Genomic DNA, 17986 nt, shown 5'->3' with positions numbered 1-17986 from the left:
TTGAGACAAATCTCTGTCGGTCTGTCTGACTATCTGCCCGGCTCTCTCAGCTACCAACAGACGATAGATATTTTAGAACCAAGACTGCGCATAAAAATAAACGTACAAGTGATTAATATTTATATAATAAATGATCTAGCAACTTATCTTAGAGAAAGGATTGGTATATGGTATTGTTCACGCAATAATGTATCTGCCATCGTTTTGTGCTGAAAGACGTCAGGTTTTGATGGTTTCGTCTGCAGTATAACTCTTAGGAAAGGCTTAGCTTAACGTATTACTTGTCACATTGTTGTTAGGAGATTATGCAATCCTAGCTTATATGATTAGCGATTCAATAGATCTGGTCAGTCAGAAATATCGCTCTTTTCGTTCTCTTTTGCTTCTATATAATTTAATCATTTCATATACAAACTGGATTTATTTATCTCTTGAACAGTTCACAGATTTTATGTGTGGGTCTATTTTCTGGTATGCATGCAATGGCTACCTGCGGTCGGATCTTTTTCTGAAGATTTTTGCTTTTGCTGAACTCAATAAAATCGAGTATGAAGAATAAGTTTATAAATCATATTGTTCTAAGATATTGCTCTTGCGATACAAAGGATGATAAACATCCTTTAATTGACATATATGATTTGCAGCACTAACAATTGTGGTGTATCGAGATTATGAAGAAAGTAGGCCATACAAAGTAAATATTGGATGCTTGCTATACATGTATTTTTATTCGAGTAATGCTGACGTAGTCTAAGGCTAACCTGCACCACTACCCACCTGACGCCTTATTATCTCACCAATATTTTGTTAGATTTATTCTCAGAGATTCATTCAAAAACCGCAGGCTAATTATTAATTTCTAGTGTAGATACTAGGGATTTGTACGACAATAGATGCTCATTTGGATTATTTTCCATGTAACAAGGTCATTAGTTCTTATCACTAATTTCTCTCTAAACTAGGCACCTAGGGATCTCAATATATTAGATACGAGTATTCCTATATTGTGAGAATTGGGAAAGGCCTCGGAACACCCGGAAGATTAAAAAAACTCTGGACGACCAAAACACTCAGGTTTGCCAAAGCGAAACTCACACTTTTTAATTCCATCGTTCTACCTACTTGTTTTTTTTTCATGTGAAAACTGGAAAACCTCGGCATCATTGAGGCACAAAATACATACTTTCCATGAAAGATGCTTAAGGTGCATTCTGAAGATCACATTCCAAACATCACCTGACCAACACATATGTCCTAGAGAGGTTCTGTCTAAAACTTATATTTGACACCCTCCAAAAAACAAACAAGAAGACTTTGTGAAAGATATTGCAAGATGACCTAAACCGATGAGACTCGCCCACGAAGCAGCAAGATCAATAACCAAAGACATCAATAAATGGAGAACTCTCTTTGCCCAATATTCTGATAGGAACAGGAAGAACTAACTAACTATCTAACTAACTGACTATCTAACTAACTGACTAACTAACTGACTAACTAACTAACTAACTATCTAACTAACTGACTAACTAACTAACTATCTAACTAACTGACTAACTAACTAACTATCTATCTAACTAACTAACTAACTAACTAACTAACTAACTTGCTAGATAGCTAACTAACTAATTAACGATTGTCTCGTCAAACATTTTCTGGTTGCACTTTACATTTATTTATTTTTTCGTTCATGTTTCCTTGTTGAAAAAGAAAACAAATTAAGCACAGTTCTGTGGTATATATGTATTTGCGCTCTACAAATTTCTTCTTCCAGAGAAACGGATGAATCCATGCTTACACTAAAAATATTTTTTGCTTCACTGTCCCAGCGAGGCACATTTTTACTTTAATTATAATGATAAATGTATCTTGGGCACGAGAATGGAAGTTAAAATTCTGTAATGAGACGTTTAAGCTCATTACAAAACGTAAAAGCCACATTTATCAAGTTGTTGAATGATATTAGGCTGTGCTGGTTGACGATATATGAAGTCACCAGAGACTCGCTAACACAGTTATTGATTAATTTCCATGAATCCTATTGTGCATCGGAAAGGAAGGTACCAATTCCAAGTATTTGAGTAAGCTGGGATTTAACAACAAGTTATGTTGTTTTACTGATTATACATACAGCCTTCATTTTAGTGACTTTTGTGATTTTGTGATGATTTTGAAACACTCAAAGTAAATTACCCGATGAAAATGGGCTACTAATATTTTGTATGTTTACGTTTGATTTACTTTTAAAAAGGGCCCTGAGAACAGAATGAGCTACATATAGAAAGGAAATACAGAGAGAGAGAGAGAGAGAGAGAGAGAGAGAGAGAGAGAGAGAGAGATTATGTTTTGTTTAATGTTGTAGAGACAGATACATGTACTTGCATGTTAATAAAGTCCAGCTCGACTGGGTTCCGTGATTAAGTTTAAACTCTTTAGGAAGGAAAAGAAGCTCGTTTATTTGAATAATTCTTAAAGATGGAAAAGAAGCCTGTTTACTTGTATAATTCTTAAAGATGGAAAAGAAGCCCGTGTATTTGTATAACTCTTTAAGGAGAAAAAGAAGCCCGTTTATGATGTATAACTCTTTAAGGAGAAAAAGAAGCCCGTGTATTGGTATAACTCTTTAAGGAGAGTATAAAACATCTGATCATTCTAGAATGTTTCATCACCATATATTTTCGAAGTAAGGTTCTCCATAACAGAAAGTTGACATGGACAAATATCAGCTAATAGGTGATAGTAATTGTGATATCTATTATAATCGGTATCCAAAGGAATATCGTACAAACGTATAGTTACTTCATCAAAGATCGATGCGAGAAATGTAAAATATATTTAGTATGTCACATGTATTAATATTACATCAAGGTTGTTGCATTCAGTGTAATATACATTTATACTATTGTAAATAGATGCATATTATGTTAAAATATATCATTAATTAGTAAAATAGGAATAATTAGAACATATGATTATATTCTATAACATACAGTAGGTACATGAATCTTGTTTGGAAACTATGTTGGTGCAAACATTTATCTAATCCAGAAATGAATCATACATATTTTTCCTGAAAAAATTAGTGCTGAAAATATTCAGTGTGCAGTAGAACATTTCAGAAGTATATCTGTTACTAATCTGAGTTAGCTTTCTCCACAGTATATCTACACAGGATATCTATCTTGACGTAATGTATTTACTTTGGCCTAAACGGTGATGACAAGTCATTGATTATAATTGAAGAAATCTCGGTCGACACAAAAGCATCAATTTCATATCTATTACAGCTTGAAAACATTTTAAAACTTAAAAAAGCGCGGTGTCTGATGTACTCGAAATAAATTAACCCGATTACATCTAGCATATTTTAACAGGCAGTACTTGTAAATATTACCGTTTTGTTTTCCTAACGAAATGACAATAATAACAACAGTATCAAAATATAAATACGCAATTACGTAGCGAACTGAGTTAACCCCACGTTATTGATGTTCAAAGCAGGTGTGATAGTCTGTGTCATATAAATAGCTGAAGATATCCCTTTTTTTCAAATTTCTTAACGATTGTTTTGATCTTAATACCGGCATTAATTCTGAAACGCAATAACATCTCGAGATTCATTTTGTTTTAGATTTATCTTTGCTAGCTGATTTCGTAAAGTACTTTTAATGTTTCTTGCAACCATTGTTGAATACTTTTTTCGTACGGCACCGTTTGTGATCGTTGTAATCGTCGCCAATCTTTCTGTTCAGTAGTCTCTTCGTCTGCACACCATTTCCTACCGTACCTTATCATTCCGTACTGTTTCATGATAGTTTCCTAAGCGTCTCATCAAATGTGTTTTTATCAAAATTTGATGTTTTTCTTTAATTCGTTTCATATCCTATTTTATAGTACGTTTTCATACTGTTCTAAACGGCCTTCCTAATCATAACGCCCCGTCTCTGCACCGTAATGGTACCGTTTCTAGTGTTCCAAAAGACGTTACAAGTACTGTTTGATCGTGAATACTTCCGATATGGCAAATAGAAGCAATCGTATATTAGCAACCAATACCTTGCCTAACAAAAGCATTATGTTATTGTATTCAGATATCCAGGACTGCTAGAATTTTGAACATAGTTTGCTTAATGATTTTTGGTGACTCGTTATCCTTTTTTTGGTTTTGAGACATCTTTTGACTATGAAACTTTGTTCAGTTTTTGTAAATTTCTATCATTATTAATGTAGTGCAATTTAGTACTTTTAATATCAGATATTGTGGATTTTATACGTGCTGCATCCTTGCTCATTTTAACTTTCACTGAAGGCTGTGTTACGAAAAATGGCATGTTCTCTCTATGTTATTGATCAATTCTTATTTTGTCTTATGTGTTATGTTCGTTTTAATCATGATAACAACCATTTTTTGCGAGATCATAGCATCAAGACAAAACTGGATGTAATGCTCTTCAAACAATATACTTATTTAAAGCAATGAAAATAATTATATTTATGCAGCTATTTGAGTCAGTAATCATGTATGCTTTATACAAAGAACCACAATCACATCAGTCAATTTTATCCCCCAAAAATTTAAATACAATGACATGCTATTGCGAAGATCAAGAACCATGTTTTGCAAATAGCGGATGTTGGCAAGCTTGACAGAGTACTTGCCATTCTCTTTAAAACCCGCTGATGCAGCTTATGATATTAGTTTGCTAACATGAAATCGACGCTACCACTTACAAAGCTATCATTTGGTAAAAGTTTCTACCAAAGGGGATTCAATTTGTAAATATACTAAGATGAGAACTAAAGTTACAAAGTCAAGTCTGTATAATGTATGCAAAGTCCACATCACAATGTATAATATCGTTGAAACCAGTGAGGTGAAGGAAGAAACTGGTAATTAGAAAATATTCTTAGTTTCATAAGAATACAATTGTTCAGGCAGGGTAAGAACAACAATATGAAAATAAATATTAAAAATATTAAATACTATTTAGTACTTCTGTCCCTAGCAAATGTCTGAAAATATGAAACCTTTACTATTACACGTAATTTTACAATTATCTCTCTATTGGAAGCAATTATCTCTACGTCGATTGGAAGCAATTATCCTTACACTGATTGGAGGTAATTATCAAGGATTGACTTTAGATATTAATTATCTTCAAAATATGTATACCGGTCCTTGACAAAACTAAGTCTCATAAATGTTTTAGTATATTTTGTAATTCTTTGACATAATAACATGAAGTAGAAAAAATGTCATTTAAACTTTCCTGTAAGATTTTGATTAAATTTGTAAACGACAATGATTAAAATACGACAGATTAAAATGTAATATAGAGAGCCCTTTCTATTCTTCTTTTTTTTCTTTCTCATTTCTGACAATATATGACAGTCGGATGAATTGGTGGTTGTGGGTGACAGACTGGGGCTAGTGGGTGACTGATTGGTGCTAGTGGGTGACCGATAAACCTATTCCTTTGGAAGCTATTGTTTTGTTTTGGCGGTTGAAACCCACCTATGGAGGGAACGACGCCTGAAAAGGTTATGCCATTTTAGTGGCACATCCCAGAGTTCATCCAATATTGAATGACGGCCTACCATGGCATGTGATCTTGATTTAGATACTAAATTTTTGAACAGCAGCTGGCTCATTTGGTAGAGCAATGAGCTCGTAATTCAGGAGTCACGAATTAGGTACCTAATGAGGCCAGCCCCGATCGGCTGCTTCAAAATGTCCCTTGGCACTTTGGTTCTCTTCCCTCGGAGTGCTTTTGCTATTATTGTATTAAAAATGACATTTAAATAAAGCAACCAATCATACATTTTTAAAATCGTCCTGGCTGAACAGTAAAGTGAAAGGAAAGTTAATCTCGCTTCAAGTTTAATCCATGCCTGTTGAAGAGCATTCATTTTGTATGTAAAAATCTAACACGTTTATGTAGCTCTTAAAATTCCTGTACCATAAAGTTACAGCTAGCAACTGTAGGGATCAGGAACGTGTATGATAACCATATAAATTAGTATTTTACAGTATTGTTCACATCATGGACATCATTAATCACTATGTGTTGTCGTGTATTGACGCTCAAACTTGTATGTTAAATTCCGTCGAGTTTAGTCTGTGTCAAAGTATGAAACTTTAATAGCTAGACATAAAACTGTATTCTTGGAAGGCACTTCGAACTATACTGGATGAAATCAGTGGAAAAGTGCGGCAATTGCAATGTTGGAATGAAAATCATTCTAATTTCTGAGCATAAATGGGTAAAGTCTCAATTAATGGGATCCTAATATACACCATACAAATGAAGTGATCAAAATTGTATAATAGATGTACAATATCTAGAAATCGTGGAGGCTGATCCATCACGGAGAAATATATTGATAAAGAAACAGTGCAACTGCTTCAGCGGAGATAGTCTAGCGTATTGTCGACCAGCACAACGTTACAGAGAGAAAAGCAGTAAACGATTTCCAAAACCTCGCAGAAACTGACAGTATAACGTAGTTTCCTGCTTGAAGCAGAATATACGCTATCAGAACCTAGTGTGTCCGTTATTGTCTATAGTGATGATACATACTAGCAAAGGGCTTATCTTGATTCGCTAATGTCTATCACATGACCTTTTCTAGTTGATGACAAATCCAACCCGTGGCTTATAGGCATGACAGATCATGTTTGAACAATGGGGTAAAAGGACTTGTTCCTGTTTGAGTCTGTAGTACTCGAGGTGTTTAACTGGATGTATTGGACGTAAATTGCTTTGTCGCATGCCAGGTAAGCTGTTGATTAATGCATGCTTTGTCTTGTAACAAGTTTCTGAAATGAGTTTTAGAGATTGAAAATCTAAGTTAAGACAACATTTACCATACAATACTAATATTGTCTGCAAAAATATTATTTAAAACAATGAATATTTGAGGCTATATTTTAGTTAATGACAAATCCATCCCCTAGCTTGTCGGCATGACATAATATATGTGAACAATGGGGTAGACGGACTTGTTCCTGTCTGAGTCTATATTACTTCCTGTCTGAGTCTATATTACTTCCTGTCTGAGTCTATATTACTCAGGGTATTTAACTGCATGTATTATTTGAGATTCAAAATGTTGTTTGATAATGCAATTAACACAACGTTGGTAGTAGAATAAGATAAATGAAATGGGAACGACCCCAAACTACGAAATAGAATTACTTTTTCATTGACTTAAAGCGTATATAAAGTTAACATCTATTATTTTGGATATAACATCTACATGAGACTTTAGTATATTTTTGCTTGTGAAATTATTTCGATTGGCCTTGACTTACAATAGAGAGTTTGAAAATGCAAGATTGACATGTTCTTACGTTCACTCAGAGACGCATTGTTGGGGGGTTAATTATTCTGGATGCAGATGCGCCTTGCATAGTAGAGGGGTTCATTATTTTGATGAAGCGACGCATTGCATAGTAGAAGGGCTCATTATTTTGATGCAGTGACGCATTGCATAGTAGAAGGGTTCATTGTTAGATGCAGAGACGCCTTGCATGGTGGAAGGGTTCATTATTTTAGATGCAGAAACGTCTTTCGTAGAAGAAGCGTCCATTATTTTTGGATCCAGAGACTCCTTGCATAGTGTAATGCTTTCTTGGCAAAGTTATTCAAATGCAAGTAAGTGGCACTTTTGGTTATTCAAATTCATGGAAGTGGAACTTCTTAATTGTTATTTCAAAAGTCTCGGAACCTAAATGGAAGTTCTCGTGCACAGATGTATTCCTTTTGTGACTGCACAGCTTACGTACGATTTTAAAAGACATGTAATCATCTGAAATTTTTGATGCGTCAGCTTAAAATTTCTGAAATGCTGAGTATTCATTAAAACACCATTATTAACTTTATTTTGACGTCTTGTTGTTACCAAGTCCAGTTTTAGGATTTTATATGTAAAATACAACATATATTTTAATCGATATTTCATGTGTGAAAATGAAATTTCTCAAATTCAAGGACTTTGTCATATGCAAGTCAGAGTTTGGACATTAATAAAGTTTTTATTTTTCAAAAAGAAAAAGATTCAAATCAGTGTTGTTTAAGAGAAAGCATGCGGAGAACCCTTAACTGGTTCGTCTATGTTATTTCGGAATGAAACTTAATATGTATTCAACAATGTTTTACAAGGGTTGTTCGACATAGCATTTCTGCTGAGGTTGTTCAATGAAATTCTTGTTTGCATATGTTATTGTCTGAGCATAGTGTGTGATATATATCACTGAGGGAACACCAACGACTGTTTTAAGTTCAAGACACTCATTGATACTAAAATATAAAGCTGTAACGAATATATTTTTGTTAAATGTATATAACCGATTTTTCTACTGGTATCTCAAACCTGTAAACTAGTTTATTTTTCCGCTGTGCGACAAGTCGTGTTTATAGCGAGAATAAATGTGCGATAGCCAGTGGCTAGTACAACTGGTAGTCAGTTTTAGATGGGAGTTTAAGTTCATACGTAACGCACGGTTCATCATTAGGCCATCGATAGTCAAAACTGGTCGTAACAAAACAATATAAGCAAATATCCAGGTCTTTGTGCAGAGGGGTGGATACACTGACGTCAGTTCGTTTGTACCACTTAAACGTCTAAATACGAGACCTTGTTTACAACAAATTTGTACGTATGTGCCTATGTGGAACTCGTACATCCAACTACAGTAAGGCTTATGTGACAATTTAAAAGTAACTACGCGTTTCATTGCCTGGATGTAATCCTTACGGAATTTCATAGTCGACCACGTAATTCATTCTTGTGTTTTCTGTACCCATTCAGAATGCTATTGGGTTAGTTACCGTTTCATATATTTGGTCGTTAGCACTGGATTTTTTCGGGGATAATTCTCGTTTCCAAACTCTTTAAATATTCACACAAATGTGCTTGGATAGATCTACATGCTTGATTAAAATGTTGATTTATTTTGTTTCTAGCCTGAATTATTTTTGTTTCATGTTCATGCGTTAATGATTCTCTCGCATGCAAATATTTGATTGGTTCGAGTGTTACGTTAACGGAAAACGAGTAAGAGTTATTTTTTACTGACTGTCTCCATTAATTAGACGAATTTTGCACTGTTCTCTCGCCTTTTCAGGATGATAATAACCTTATTCATTCCCATCGTATTATTTAGGAGTTAACGGAGTTGTCTTCCCTTCTGTGGTTCTTTGTGTTCAGTGAATCACTCCTGTTTTATGCTAACAGACTAACGGGAACCTTTGATTGGAACTGCGGACATTGTTGCTAATTCTTGGAAATGGATATTTAATACCCACATTTACTTACCATATTAAACGTTTGTGCATAATCTGCGAAAATCTTCATCTGTACTAGTATTAGTTTGTAAGTTCTTTCATTGTTTAATTGTAACATAAAATCACAAAATAACGTTACTTGTCTTTTCCTGATTCCTATGGGTACACGAAGATAGATGTCATAGTAACTTTGCTTTCATCAAGTTCGTATCGTTACAACAACACTAAGATCCTTTTTCACCACTAAAGTAATTTTCGCAAAACACTTTATCTAATCAGGAAAGAAGTGGCCCTAAAGTACAAATTCAATTATTTTATTTGCATTTGCATCGAAATGTAAACATGGATTACTCTCGATAAAAGGGTATTAAAGGGCATCGAAGGCTAGTCCAATGATTTACTAGTTGACAAAGCTGCAGGTAGTAATTAAAACATAATGCTTTTTATATTGCATGTATAAATCAATACATCACTACATAATTACACTCTCTTCCTCTGACTGACCGTATTCATTTTTAACGTGTTGTGTATATGTATGTATGTATGTATATGTATATATATATATATATATATATATATATATATATATATATATATATATATATATATATATATATATATATGTGTGTGTGTGTGTGTGTGTGTGTGTGTGTGTGTGTGTGTATGCATGTATGTATGTATGTGTGTCTGTGTATGTATGTATGCATGCATGTATGTGTTCATAAACTGATATTTATTTAATATATGACAGTTCAGTTATGTAACGATCTCGCAAGAGCACAGACACTTGAGACAAAATTACCAGTATGAGATAGGCAAATGCTGTCATACGTAGTACACAAGTACGTCATGCATAGTATATATCTTAGTTGGTAGCGCATTTTCAGAGCAGATTGTTTACTTTTGATGGGTCGGACGGGGCACACTTTGTTACCTTACACCAAGTTAAATATGTGTCCCAAAATTTACGTCATTACACTGAACGAGTAGAAAATACACAGGTGTCAAAACAATAGCACAAAGTTTTAAAAATTCCTAAAATTTATTCTCGTTAAGATAATAAATTCCTATCGGAAACATTCTTAGAGTTCATTGGAAATCGCTTCATTGATGACATAGTGATGTCCTGAAGCCAGCGTACTATTGTAACATTTATTATTTGAGTATTATATCAAATAAGTATTTTCTTCATTTTCTGCTGGACAAAAGATAGCCACAATTTTATCAAGACTTGGAAAAGTGTTTTTAGTTTTATTTGTTTTAATTAGACATGTTTACATGAGGAAGAAGAGTGTAACCGTCTTCGATAGCTATCACAAAGAATTACGCGATCACAGTGAACACTTGATTGTATAATTCCTTCCTTATATATTTAAACCTCCTTTATTTCTAATCACCCGCCTGAAAATTGATACATCAACCTATTTACCTACTATCATATATGTATGTCTGTTCGTACTGTTTTCTTCAACTATATGACTATCATTTACATTGCATGGTAAAAGGGATTCATGCAGAAATTAAAACAGAACACACCAAAGAAGTAAAAGCAAGGTCTTCGCTTTTAAAATGTATTAATCATGGCTGCTTGGTTTGCCCTTAGTCATTGGAATGGAGTTATCAACTAAAGTGTCGCAAGCAATTCATTGCATTCCCACAACGAATTTCTTATTTCGATGTGTTCGCCACAGATTGAAAAATGATTAATAGATAAAGAAGTTACAATTTCGTGAAGCTAAAAACGACTGTAAATGGTCTGTACTAGAAAGCATATTCCCCTACGTCATACAAATTTACTTGGCAATTGCAGTAGCGCAAATTTTACTCCCGACTTGTAAATAGTATCCGAAACTGACAAACATACGGTTTCTTTGGTTTCAATATTTATGAGAAACGTCTTGAGTGGAGTAAAGGTTTATGTCAGAGGGGTCTTGTTCCGTTTTAAAGCTTGCCCCTCCCGCACATATTTGTTTTCAGCATTTGCGTAGAACTGTCAGCTTGCATAATGCGTATAATATAATGAACGAGTTTATTATATGACAACGTAGTATGTTGTGATGTCCATCCGTGTTTATGCTACTACTTTACTTTTCGCTCCATAAACACATTTATAAACCATCTTCAGTTACGAAAGGCTGTGAATGGCGTGCATTTGGGGCAATGTAAAACCCCACCGATTTCGCTGCCAAGAGCAAAACAAGTTAAGATCATTGCGAATGAAATTAGATAAAAATGATTTTTGCACCATAACTGGAGATAACTAACTTTGCGGATGGTTTCCAATTGAGGCGAGAGAGAGAGAGAGAGAGAGAGAGAGAGGGCTATTGATTCTGGTTCGAAAGGTCAAAGGCTATGTTCACTATGATTGTGAAAGCACATTGTTTCACCACAACTTGTGTTCTCAGTCATGTACTGTTACGAATTTTTATAGATGGCTTACACTTAAGTAAGGAATAATACTATCGATTTGGGAGTATAAAGGCATATTGTATATGAAAGAAGAAAGTTGTTTCTGAATTTACGGTCCTCTTGGCAATAACTAGGGTATTATTCAAACTCAAAAAATGCACATACCGATATGTTACTGCTCCTCATTTTATAGTGACATATTTTGTTTGACATAGATAACTTGGTAATATTAGACACCAAGGCAACACGCTACCGAAGTAAGAAGGTTGTTGAAAAGTTTTGATTATTTTTATTTTTTGTTTGTTTCTGAACCTGTAAATACACTTAATGGCGATCGATAGACAAAATAAAATTGATCTGCAACTGCACATAACAGCATGCCTAACACCTGCTGATGTATGCATTTGACGTAATACGGGTAAATGACAGTGATGTTAAAATGTCGGAAAAGGAAACAATTCTACTATCAAGCAAACGGCATGTTTTAATCATTGGGTTCTTGGGATACTCTAGCTTACATCGAGGTCGACTTTGATAAAGGTTGTTGATGTAATTCTCTGTCATATTCGACAATTTGAAGGTGGTGTAATTGATTTAAGGAGGGTCGATAATCCATGGAAGATGACACACGTTCTGGAAGACCTTTGTCGTGGATTGACGTTGCTACCGTAAAGGGGCATCTGGTTGCACATGTTCAATTCATAGTGGAAGATGTTTATGTTATCATGCGCATTAAGTTATCAGCTGCACTTTATTTACTGAAGAATGCTTTTCAAGCCCAGACAAGTTTCTGCAAAACGTGTCCCACAGTTGTTGACGGCTAATTAGTAACACACTTAGGTTGAAATCATAAAACAGATGCTCGTCAAAAGTAAAAGAGTGGGCCAGATACGTTTGAATGCGATTGTCATACCATAGACGTTGGAAAGAGACTGTCACCAGAGAAGATTGAATAAGATTGTCATACCATAGGCGTTGGAAAGAGACTGTCACCAGAGACGATTGAATAAGGGTGTCACACCTTAGACGTCTGAATGAGATTGTCACAACAAAGATGTCTGACTAAGAGTTTCACAACAAAGACGTTTGAATGAAGTTGTCACACCTGTGACGTTTGAATGAAATTGTCACACCAGTGATGTTTGAATGAGATTGCCACACCAGAGACGTTTGAATGAGATTGTCAGAACGTAGACTCTTGAATAAGAGTGTCACACCAACGACATTTGAATAAGATGTCACATCACAGACGTTTGAATGAGAGTGTCACACCATAGGCGCTTGAATGAGATTGTCACACCATAGACGATGAATAAGAGTGTCACACCAAAGACGTTTTAATAAGAGCGTCACTGGTTATGAAACGTGGATGTACCTATTCGAACCCCATTCTAGAAAAAATCGTAAAGTTTGGACCAGAGAAAACGAGCAGAGACCTCAAATCGCTCGACATAGTCGGACTGTCAAGAACGTATTCTACGCATTATTTCTTGATGCCAAATGACCTGTCATCAACGTACCTGTTCCTCACTCAGCAAGAGCCACGGGAGATTGTTATGCTCTCAAAAGGTTGCCAAAAGTTGTGGAACACGTCCGAACCACCTGTCCTCCTGTTTGCACACCGGTAATCTAGATATATACCTACTCCATGACGAATCACAGGGCCACAGATCCGTCTCCGTGACAGACCTCCTAAAACAGAACAGCATCCAAACATTGCCACTTCCTCCATACAGTTCCGATTTAGCTCTAATATATTTTTGGCTGAAATTCTGTTGTCAAATTTTCTCTTAGTGGCAGACAATTTGAAAGACGCCATGCGGTTGGAAGTGTCGTTTTCCATTATATGAACAACATTCCAAAATGTGAATACAAAATGTTGCATTTAATAATTGGATAATCAGACTGAGAAAGTGTGTTGAGTTGCACGAGGATTACTTTAAGGGGATCCGCTGACATGCTGTGAGCTGATAAAGAATATATGTTGCATAGTGCAATGATATTCGCAACATTTACATATCCCTCGTAGAAGAAGGCGATAGGAGTTGTTTCAGCACTCCGTCTACCAATTAGTTCCAGTCCATGTCCACACAATCAATGTTTCAAGTTCTCTGACTGCAAGTATAACGTCAGTGTTCATTAAATATTGCGATGCCTTTGATACTGGTCTGGTAATCCATCAGACGTTTATATCAGATTCTTTGTTAAGTAATTACAAGTTATTCACGTCACGTAATGTATCCATGCTAGCCTCATTGATTCTACGAAATTCAATTACTGCAAAAGAGATGACTGACACACGACATCGGAAATGTTAGATTCTCTTTTTAATTTAATTTCATTGCAAACACCCGTCACGAATTCCAGGTTTTGCAAATAATCAGGAGGTGTAGTCTGTTATTCAAGGCCCTGTACTCTACCTTGATAAAGTTGATGTTAATCAAAAGTTTGGAATCATAGTAGATAACGAGAAACTTAGCTAAAGTTTAGTCACAAATAACCGACCGACATACAATATCGCGCATCATACACAAAGCAATTGTCACGTATTATTACTCAGTTTACATATATCATAATTTATTATATCAAACGTACATTAAGAAGAAATTATGAAATGTTAGAAAACTACGGACAAGGATTTAAATAATACGATTTTAAGGCCCACTTTAAAAACCAATTTCGTAATAGTAATATTTCTAAAAATCCATGAACAGGCAGAAAATATAAAATAAGCAACACATGAAATTAATTTTAACGTAACACAAGATCATCTTCGACTTTTGATTATTAATTTAATACGAGACAAGATCATCTTCGAGGCTTGATTGTAATTTTAATGGGACATGAGCTCATCTTCTAGGTTTGACTGTAATTTTAATGGGACACGAGATCATCTTCGAGTCTTGATTGCAGTTTTAATGGGACACGAGATCATCTTCGAGGCTTGATTGTAATTTTAATGGGACACGAGATCATCTTCGACCTTTAATTGTAGTTTTAATGCGATTCGAGATCATATTCGGCTTTTAGTTTAATTGAACACCAGATCATGTCTGACTCTAACAATTGCTCCATGGTGGATATCATAGTTCATGTATTATCATTACAACGTTTTGCCTTTATATCTCTAAGTGCTTTTCGATTTCAGCATGCATTTTCTTTACTAACCCACACCCCACTAGATTCTCAAAGGACCACAAAAAATGTAAAATACATAATTGATAATATTTTTGTTCTCGAAAGAATTGTTCCTTTAATGTAAAGTCATGGTTTAGTTCCTATTTTGAAGTTAAACATGCGTTAAAAGAGACTTCCTTGTCGTGGACACTACCCATATTCAACACATTCATGGATCACCGTTGCAAACTCTGTATACGAGTTCCTTACTTATTGGATAACACTTACTGGAAGCAAATACCTCCTTTCTCCGGTCTAAAAGCGCTTCGTATAACGGATATCTTTACGTACGAAAATTCGCATATTTGCCTCCTTTCGTTTCGCCACACACGTTATGCTGCTACGTACAGCGGTCATGCTTAAATGCTCGCTAATTCCATTTGGCAGGAATGTGTATAGGGTCAAATTTGTGCATCATTGAGTTACACGGGTCGATGATTTATCTCTAGTTTGTATCGGCATGTATGCCTGCCGGCATATCTTATTTACTCAGCTTTGACATGTAATACATTTACATACAATTAGCTTTTGAGTGTATTCGCTCTGTAAGGGCATATATCGGACAAGATAAAATCGCAGCAGCTATTCAGCGAACTAGCCATTGAACGACGAAGTAATTCGGTAAGATTTTTGTCATTCTTTGTATTTTTAATTTGTAAAACCATTATTTTAATTCACACAATATTCAATAGGATGAAAATCTTTCTTTTACTGAATAATCTGGTTTCGATTAGTCAAATCAGTGCTTATGGTCTCGTTTTGAGTTAATCGAAACGCTGTGAATTTTGTACGCCAGGCTACTTTAGTAACGTACGGTCCCACGAATCATGGTGATTACAATGAAGCTGGTCTCGTTAATCATGTAATTGATCGACTCGTTCAGAATTAGTCTGAGCAACTTGCCATATCGATCCTTGAACTATCTGTGAGAATATTTTTAAAACAAAACTTTAAAAAGTATCCCCTTCCTTCCTTCCTCCCTCCCTCCCTCCCTCTCTTCCCTCCTTTCTTCCTTCCTTCCTTCCTCCCTTCCTTCCTTCCTTCCTTCCTTCCTAACTAACTAACTAACTAACTAACTAACTAACGTGCACACTATACACAATAAATATGCAAACGTATCAATGTACAATGTTAACACTATAAGAGAACAGTCACAAAGCAACATGAAATTACCAACAGTCCATATAAAGGTAACCATATAAAGGTAACCATATTATGGTAACCATATAAAGGACATATTTGACGTGTTCACCAATAGTTCTTTATGGGCATAATTTCTTTGTACTATAAAATAAGGACAAATAAAACTATACGAATTACTTACGTATAAAAGATCAATGACAGTGTTTTTTTCTAATTCATTGATACCGAAGTGCGACAAACAGCCATGTAAATATACATTCTTATAAGTCGACCGATGGGTATAAAGTACTGATAATAACTAGATAAAATGGACGGTTACTGTCCGATATTTATTTGAGGTTCTAGTTTTAACAAGTGTGCCACTAATCAGATTGACAGCAAGTAATTCAAAACCTTTTTACACGTGATATATTTTAGCCGTTCCCTTCCTCCGGCTTCTACTGACTCTGTTGATAATAAATAAACAATATATTGCACTAGTAGAGTCTAACCTAATCAATGCAAGGTTTCCAGGATGTGTGCCTGACAAGAGTTGTAATTTGCATGTTTTGATGCTGATTTTCATCTATTTCCATGTCACTAAGCCGTGTGAATGGTTTAGGTCTAATTTTTTATGTAAGTTTTTAAAAAGTGTTCCTCCTTCCCCTCGTGTAAAGCACGAGCAACTTTTAACATTACGGAGATGTTTCCTAACTTCACCTGTGATATATATATATATATATATATATATATATATATATATATATATATATATATATATATATATATATATATATATATATATATATATATATGACCAAATGGACTAAGGTGCTCGCCTTAACTGATCACTGCCATATAACCTGTGTCCACGTGGTGGTATGTGAGAAAGCTTCCCGTAGATTCCACCGGTTATAGAGGCCATGTATATTCCATTCTCACCTATGCGACAGAGAAATCTATATGTCATGCGTTCCTTACTTTTCATATCTCATTCTGGTTGTCTCAGACCTGTCGTCTCAGTCATGGTGTCCACGCGCTAGGAACTACTGTGCCCGATGGAGATGTTATAAAAATTGGGTGAGAAAAATAATCTATGTTAGTGTTTGTACCAAGACAAAGAAAGCCTAGTCGCGGTGTTACATTATTTGTCTCCCCACACAGCATAGTCTCGTAGGGAGACACACAATATAACCCTTTGACTGGGATTTCCTTGTCTCGGTCGAACTCGCAAAACATATATTATTATTACCATGCGCTGAAAATGGCGTTAAAGTGAAAAGAACAACAACAGCGCTATATATAATATTTATAACTTGTGCAAGTCATACGCACATATCGCAGTTTATGACTGAAAGAGTTTTTTATTTTTATACTCTGCATGCTAACAAATCTAAACGGTTTTTATTATTGCATTTGACATGAATGTGGTAGCGCTTTTTATGAACCGAAGATCTATCATTTTATCTGCCCAGGTACCTAACGTATAACTCTAGGTCAGTCAGATATAATATTCATTGCATAATGAAAACTAATCGTTGAAAATCTATTTTTAAATCATTTGGCGAACGGTTTAATTCATTGACCCAGCATTATATGCTAAGCATGTGGACAAACTAAATTAAATAATAAATAACAAATGTAAAACATACGCACATATTTTACTGTTAATTCGTCTAATACATATTCATAATTTGGTTCGACATTGTACCAACTAGTTGTAACAAGCCACTAAATTTAAAACTTCACTGTAATTGATAAAGGCGATGTTTCTTCTCTTGATTATTAGTCTTTGGCCAAGTGCTATGCATTGCAATACGCCCACTGAAGTTTCAAGTTAGTACTGCCTTTCAACGGATTTTCTTTCTTTCGCAAAAATGTTATACTGAAGCGAGTTTGCAAGGAAGTATTTATTTTGTCGTAAACATGTAGGTCATAGGAATATCAAATGCACTTTCAGAAACATAATAGACTGAATTACAGCAGAC

General features: G+C 35.0%; 1 pseudogene across 4 annotated transcripts in view; it reads left to right on the top strand.

The window, feature by feature from the left end:
* Window positions 1-17986, top strand: part of LOC149779620 (5-hydroxytryptamine receptor pseudogene) — a 298611-nt pseudogene that overhangs the window by 247698 nt on the left and 32927 nt on the right. Inside the window, exon 1 of one of the 4 annotated variants that reach the window (XR_016415684.1) lies at window positions 6511-6778. The exons of the other annotated variants lie outside the window; for them this stretch is intronic. The product of XR_016415684.1 is annotated as a 5-hydroxytryptamine receptor pseudogene, transcript variant X1 (transcript). Of the gene's footprint in view, window positions 1-6510; window positions 6779-17986 lie in introns of those variants that run through there. 4 annotated transcript variants of the gene reach the window in all.

Source organism: Sinohyriopsis cumingii, chromosome 17 (genome assembly GCF_028554795.1).
Source record: "Sinohyriopsis cumingii isolate HCF-2022 chromosome 17, ASM2855479v2, whole genome shotgun sequence".
Lineage (NCBI taxonomy): Eukaryota > Metazoa > Mollusca > Bivalvia > Unionida > Unionidae > Sinohyriopsis > Sinohyriopsis cumingii.
Note: the sequence above shows the minus strand (reverse complement) of the source record. Positions and strands in the feature narration are given on the sequence as shown.